This window comes from Triticum dicoccoides, chromosome 5A (assembly GCF_002162155.2).
Source record: "Triticum dicoccoides isolate Atlit2015 ecotype Zavitan chromosome 5A, WEW_v2.0, whole genome shotgun sequence".
Taxonomy (NCBI): Eukaryota; Viridiplantae; Streptophyta; class Magnoliopsida; order Poales; family Poaceae; genus Triticum; species Triticum dicoccoides.
Window position 1 is genome coordinate 249,372,257 of NC_041388.1, and position 7,546 is coordinate 249,379,802.

The 7,546-nt window shown below is 41.8% G+C and overlaps 2 long non-coding RNA genes across 2 annotated transcripts; one reads left to right on the plus strand and one right to left on the minus strand.

The window, feature by feature from the left end:
* The first annotated feature begins 226 nt into the window (after positions 1-226).
* LOC119297173 lies at positions 227-1,474 on the plus strand. Its single transcript, XR_005145563.1, has 3 exons — positions 227-785; positions 948-1,022; positions 1,216-1,474. It is a non-coding gene; the product is annotated as an uncharacterized LOC119297173 (long non-coding RNA).
* A 3,305-nt stretch (positions 1,475-4,779) lies between these two features.
* On the minus strand, positions 4,780-7,341 carry LOC119300832. Its single transcript, XR_005146777.1, has 2 exons — positions 6,832-7,341; positions 4,780-6,728 (listed from the first exon to the last, which is right to left on the minus strand). It is a non-coding gene; the product is annotated as an uncharacterized LOC119300832 (long non-coding RNA).
* Positions 7,342-7,546: the final 205 nt, after the last annotated feature.

A 7,546-nucleotide genomic window follows, 5' to 3' on the forward strand; every position in this document is an offset into this window, starting at 1 on the left:
ATCAAGCATAGGTTCCTTTATTATATCGATGAAGCTGGGGTGAACGCTAATCATTTTAAATCTCCATTCTCATTGCCTCGGGAAGCACCCTTATTTTTAGGAACATACACAAGATTGGAATCCTATCTAACATTCTTAAGAAGTTAATCCCCACTACTACATATTCTCTCATCATGCACACTGTCCACATCACCAATTAACATGCAACCATTCACTTCTTTCCACCTCAGCAGTCTAGCCACATCATCGTTCACACATCAGCATTCTATTAGTCACTTACATATGGACCAACCAATATAGTAGGTACACCACCCGGCACATAAGCGTTTAGTTCCTTGCTAGCTGGCCACATAATCGTTTAGTTACCTTCTAAATGGACCCACCACAACCTTTCGGCAAATCGCGGGATTTAATTTCCACTCAGTTGGCATTAGTTCTTCCATATTCTGTAACTGGTGATATAGAGCTGAGACCCAGCGCCTTATCAACTCCCCACCAAATTTTGCTTGCACCTCTTTTCTTCCCTATCATGAAGGCTCGCTCCTCCATCGGCAGTCCACGCCAAAGGTTCTAATGCTCCGCCCACCGGCAGTCTGTTCCAGCCACAGCGTCTCCGTGTGTCCACATACGCAGCGCCTACCTCCTCCGGTCATCCATGCAGGCGAGGGCCGTCGCACAACCGCTAGCAACCCACAACAGAAACACCAAAACGGCGCTACTCCTATTTGACGCCATGGCGGCCGGCTTGCCGAGACCCAGGCCACCACTCGCCGCTGACCACTGAGGTGCCCTTCTACTATAGCTATATATACTCACTACAACTAAGCGGTGGATTTTACCCTTTTTGACTACTTCCAAATAATAAAGCGTTGAACATTGCATAATCAAGATTGGTTCGTTCTATTTTTATTTGATTTTTATAATCCCTCTAATCCTCTTTCCCGTAGCATCTGAGATCGCTCTTCCGGACGCTCTTGATTTCTCTTCAACCTTCGGACCGCCGGTAATCCCACCCCATAGAGGTAGGCATTGATGTCAGCTTCTTGATACATATTTATTTTTTCTGCAGAGCTTAACACTATGCAATGTATGGTGAGATACATCCCTAACGTAGTTACTTAGTCCCCGCAAAAAAAATGTAGTTACTTAGTGATTATCTATATACTATATTTAGATGTTTTTGCAATATCATGGTTTGTTCGTTTATGCTTGCAGCTGAACAGGGCAGTGAAGGCTTATTTTACGCAAATCAATATGACTCCACACAAAACTGAAGGACGGCAACCTTTCTACTCTTGAATCAGGATCTCACCTACATGACTGACCAAGATTTTCTCTTTAGCTGAATTTGGCTAATCTTTATTACTGAAAAACTTTGGTCAGTGTCGGGTTTTCTGCTTCAATTTCTCATGCATGTACACTATATAAAACTGCAGTTGCAGAGGTACTAGATGCACTCACAATTTCAACTTTATTGTTATCTTCGCAGAGGTACGAGTATTCACTTTGGTATTTCCTAAATGAATCCTGGCAGATCATGATGCTTAAGTTTCGACCATGAAACACCCAGGCGCTAATTCTCTCTTCCATTACTTTATTTTATTGATGCCTCGAGCATTATTTTTGTGACAAAGTAGCTGCAACAGTGTAGATTACAGCTATTATTTCAAGTTAAATACATCCTGAATTCCAAACCCACCTGTACTAACCTTTATATCCCCTATTTCTGTGGGAAATACCCAATGGTTCCTGGTTACATGTGTACCCTATATGGGGAATTTTATTTAATGATTAAACAAAAAGTCAAAATAGTTAAGAAACTATTTTTAGAATAAACTTGACTTACTTGCGCACTAGTATATGAATTTTCACAAAAAAAGAAATTATGTTGACTTCACAGCGAAAAAGACAAAATTTATTTGCTATTATAGGCCACTGTTCACGCTATTCTGACTGAAAATTTCTTTTTTGAAAAGAAGTCAAAGAGGAATTTTATTTTGTTGGCACTTTTCTTACTAGTGCAATGGAAGGTCAAGTTTTTTTCAAAAATATTTTTAGAAATTTTCGACTTTTTATTGAATTACTATTTTTTTCATATAGGGTACATATGTACCCAGGAACCAAACATTCCCCTCCCTATTTCTGTTCACATTCTAATGAATTAGTGAGCACTGATATATATATATTCCTACAACTTCATCCTATGTTACTATCTTCTCCTCATCGCGAAAGACAAAGAGGATCACCAATCAACAACAGATTCTCCATCACTACAAAATACTACATCCTTCCTAAAATATATGACGTTTTTTCAGTTCAATTTGAACTGAAAAAACATCTTATATTTTGGATTTTTGGATTGAGGAAGTATAAGATGTCAATATGTTTTTTTATGCATAATTATCTCCTGATACTATCTGAGGTGTGTACATATGCTATACTAAGTGCTTGCATACAATATGTCTTTTGTTATGATATTGTTCTTAATTTTCCTCTCAACTCAAGGACAAATGTGATTAGCATAACTAACATATTAGGGTTCTCTAAAACTATATTCGTATTTTATTCTTTGCTTCATTAACCAATTGCCTCTCCAATTTTGGTCCGCAAATCCTTACAGCGATGCATGGGGAATTCATCTATGGACATCCCACTGGTTGTCCATGTACTTGCCAATTGTAAATATTTTTTGATATGAAAGTTGGACCTTCTATGGGTACAATGCTATGTGTGTTGCTATATAGATGTCTTGCAGTCACTAGAGTGTGCAAGATATGTTATTTTTAAAATTGTTAATACACAATTAATTCAAGAGTGAATGTATTGAAAGTCATAAATGGTATTTATATTATGATTTTTTAAATAAGCCATTTACCAGTCAATGAAGGTATCAATACGGCACATGCATGTACAATTTTATGTTTTTCTTAAGCATTGTAGCATAGTACTACCACTATATACATAATTCAACTATACAAATCACACAACCAAATTTGTACTAAACTATTGCAAGTAATTCCGCAGCAACGTGCGGGGAATTGTCTAGTATACCTAAAGAAGTTCACCCCACTATTATATTTATCTCTACATGCAGCCTATCCACATCATCAAGTGGGCCATGTGTGCTACATGAGAAATTATTACCACATGCATAATGACACGTGTGTTCAGTAAGCAACTTAAAAACCATCACCGTTTCCAACTTTCCATGTAGACCCATCACCCATCGTCCACACAATTACTCCCCATCGATTAGTTCTTCGGGCCTCTACGTCTTCTTCACCAAATCATTTCTTTTCATCTCCTCCACTATTTTTCGGACGGATGGATCTATGTTTCGGAAAATGCCAATGGTGGCCGCGCTACAGGTAGGCCGGAATCTCGGCCGTTGCACCACCACGGGGATTCGTGCTGCCAGAGTATATGCCATGTATTCGATTTCTTTTTGGCCTGTATTGAGCCTGAGAGGTCCCACCCACATGAAAAGGCATCTAGGCTTCAGGCTAGTCACAATGGGGAGGAACTTAGGAGTAACATCACACACTCCAATACAACTTTGCTTATGTGGCACATATTTAATGAAGAGAAAGGTGCTTGTGGTAACTAGGTAAGTTACCGGAACATCACACACTCCAAAAAACAATGGTCTATAACCTAATAAATATATCGTTGCATGACACTACATAGATGTTTCTACCCACTATGAAGGTAGTAACATAGTCTAGGAAAATGTGTAAGTTACTAACTTATGTTCTTGCCCATTGTGACCAGCCTCAGGTGCACACCTGACATGTACGCCCAGCATGGCTAGCTGGAGACCTCTGTACGTCCTGGTGCGGAGAGACCTGTAGGCCTGAGGCTGCGCACCTGACATGTACGCCCAGCATGGCTAGCTGGAGACCTCTGTACGTCCTGGTGCGGAGAGACCTGTAGGCCTGTACGCATGCATGGCGTGGAGCATCGTTGGCCAGCGGAGGCCACAAGTTGTTCAGGTGCGGACGTGGAGCATTGGCGGCCAGCGAACAGGCAAGTTAGACTAAGCGAGTATAGTTTGCTTTATGGTAATGCGACTGTCCGTCCTGACCAACAAATGCAGCACAGTTACACTTTCTTTGTGTTCAAAAAGCATTACTACTAACCTGGGAATTGATTTTTATCAGTTTTACACGCTAGAAAATCGGAATAGCATAGTCACATGTGTGTACTAGTCACGCTACAGCGGCAAGTTCATGCCTAATGGACGTTTTGCATTAGCGAGTTCACTTTTCTCTGGTGCCACAGCTTTGCGCCGTGCACCGTTGTCCACTCTTGTCACGTCTGCGAATTGCCTTCCACCCTTTTTAATGCCGAATTCAGCTAACGAGGTCCCACCACGAGCTACCCAATCTAGGCTTGGAACACTGCCTAACAGGACGTACACTGGCAGAGCTTGCTGCATGTCCATCTACAGTCTCTCGCCATGTCCTATGGTTGCATACATTGAGTAATGCTGCCAAGCGACACGTAAGTTTGCTTTGCTTATAATTGACAGGTGATCAAATCACTAGTTTGCCCTTGATGGCAGTTCATCCAATGATTTCAATCTTTGCAGCTTTACAAAACAAATACTGCCACGTTAAGATGGCTATCTGAAATGTTGATGTTTTATTTGTTAAGAAAACCCTGCTACAGTGTCATCATCGGCACACAAAAACACCCCTGCCAGGCTGCATAACTGAACTTAATTAAGCAGGTTAGAGGGTAAACAATGCTTTAAACAGCGTCATTTTGGACGTAAAGTGTGCCAGCAGCAGGCCCATGCTTACACTGTTTAACAGCCATTGATTAACATGTTTGGAAGGTTCCACAAACAAGTCTCCATAATCTACTAGCTGGAATTGTACATCATCTAATTGAACATGTGTCTGACACATAATGCTTTGTCATTACAGCTGACGTAAAAAAAATCATCGTACATGTATGCCAGAAAAGGTAATTTGTAGCAAGATTAGATGTAGATATGAACTTAAATAGCACTGGAAGGAGCAATCAATGAAACATCATTCATGGTAAATTTTGTACCCAGTTTTTTGTGTAACATGTCGGCATGTCTCACTGAAAAACTAGTTATATCATAGAGACATGACTCTTTCGCTGACATGTACCAGTAATTCCCGAGACATGCATGTACATATGGTAAAAGTCCACTCCTCACTGTCCAAGTGCTACAACAAATTCAACAAATACCAGTGGGGCAAGAGAAATTAGACATGATTGGGTATCAAATGAAGGTGATCATAAAACTGGCAGATGCGAAGAGTATAGTTAACTCTTCCTGTGTAAATCTCAGACACAAGGTAGAATCAACTGCATTTGCAAGATGTTTTATTTATGGCACAGAACAATGGCAGTTTCCCCATTTGGAGGACTGACACCAGTATATATTTTCGTCAGATATATAACAACACACATAAGTGAGAGGCTAACAACAAATTGCAGTTTAAGAGAAAAAGGCTCCAATTTAAACCCAATGTATTAATAACACAAAACCAGGAAACCAGGAAATTTCAGTCTGATTCGTAATCCAGGGCCAAAAATATATACTATAATAATAACACAGCCATCAAGTATTGGTTAATTACTTAAGAGCTTATTGTTTTTAACTGTTTCAATTCGTTGCTTCAGTATAGCAGTTAAAGAATACAATGCACCACTACCAACAAATTTCAGTTAACTAACTGACGGGTGCATACAGATAAAAACAAGTATATATATAGGTAATGTAGACTAACAAATACGTATGACCAGGGGTGCATCACTGATTGCTGAAAACAATGGTTTTGGATTCACGCCACAACATTTGGGTCTGATTATAAACAATTGATTAGCCTCATTTGTAAACTGAATATCAAACCCAGAAAAAATCTATCTGGCAATATCAGATCTCTCCTCGGAGGCAAAATAAGCCGCACACCGAGCATCAAGAATTAAACCCAATTACATAATGACCAACCTAAATCCCCAGCTAACAATGCTGAAACATACAAATCAAACTATCTTCCTGCTGTGTCAGAACAACACAAGGACAACTCCAAGCCTGCTAAACAAACCTACAATACACCATCTTAACAAATCCACCAACCTAATCCTAGAGTTGCAACTAGACAAAATCTAAACAGCACCCAACAATCCAGCTTTCAAGTACACCGGAAGCTAAAAATCAGAAGCCCAATACCAAATTATTGTTTCTTTTCTCTAGATGCACATTACAACACTGTTTTGTACCAAATCATCCATAAGCAAATCCAAGATGGTTGCCACTGCGGCTGACAAAATCAAACAACAACACAACGACCAATAAAATAAATTGGCCACATAACAGTAAACAATACATGAATGCTGCATTGGGGGGCGGGGTAGGAAAAATCCAATAATCGTTCTACAAATTCACCAAACAGGCCGTTCCTATACTGAATGTCAACACACCCACAAGAAAATACCCGCTTAGCTAAGATGCAACACGTCTAAACACCACTTGTAAGCAGATAGAAGGATCTCCAAGACTTTTCATCACTAACCTGCGTGTCCAGCCACTGGTATCTTCAGAGAACACCTCATATCCAGCCGCCTCTCCACATGGCTCTAAGGTCTTGCGGGCGGCGCCCATCGCGGCATTGACGATGCTCATGGAATCCTGAGACTCCACAGGTAGGACGAAACCACTCCAAGCGGAAGGACCGCCAAAGATTCTGTACAAATCAACCCATCTAAGTCAAAAAATACCCAAATCCGCGATGGGGACTAAGAATCCGATGACATAAGGAAGAAAGGAGGGGGCGCGAATATACATACCCGTTGCAATTGACACCATTGGTACACATCTCGCCGGAGAGCACCGGCGCCGCCGTGCGCGTAGGGAAGAGAAAAGGGGATCGAGAGGAAGAGTTGTTCCGTGGCTATGGCTTATTCCACGAGGGTTAGGATATCGCCAGGGGGTAAGGGGCCAGCATCAGATTCTCTCTCGTGTGCTGATTCGAACGAATGCCATGGGCGAGGGGATATGGTCCAGGGCATAGCGGCGGCATAAGCTGACGAACAGGCCATAGGTTCCAGTGATGTTGGCTCCCCCCCTCTTGCAATCAAATCTAGCACCATCAGTGGAGGGATTTGCAAAAAGATGGAGGAAGGAACTCGGGGGAGAGAGACGTTGAAGCAATAAGAACATACCCGTCGACCTCCAATCCGTCCGTCGACATCTTACCGGTGGGGAATGGCCGCCGCGGCGCGCCTGTGTGAAATAACAGAGCAGCCGCCGATGTGAGCTTTGTGTGGAAGAGAGGGTAATGCCGAGGCAACCAGTCGCGTGGATATGTCACTGGCCTATTTAGGTGTGCTATTTCGAAACGTCATTCCTGTGCCAAAATGCCGAGTGCTCCTAGTTGACGCTCGCGTGCGTTAAAATGAGTGGCTTCCGCTGAAGGATTAGCGCAAACGGGCCGGCCCATTCCCACAAGCGAACCTAAAAGAGAAATGCCTCGAGAAAATGCAGCGTTCGGGAGTCGAACCC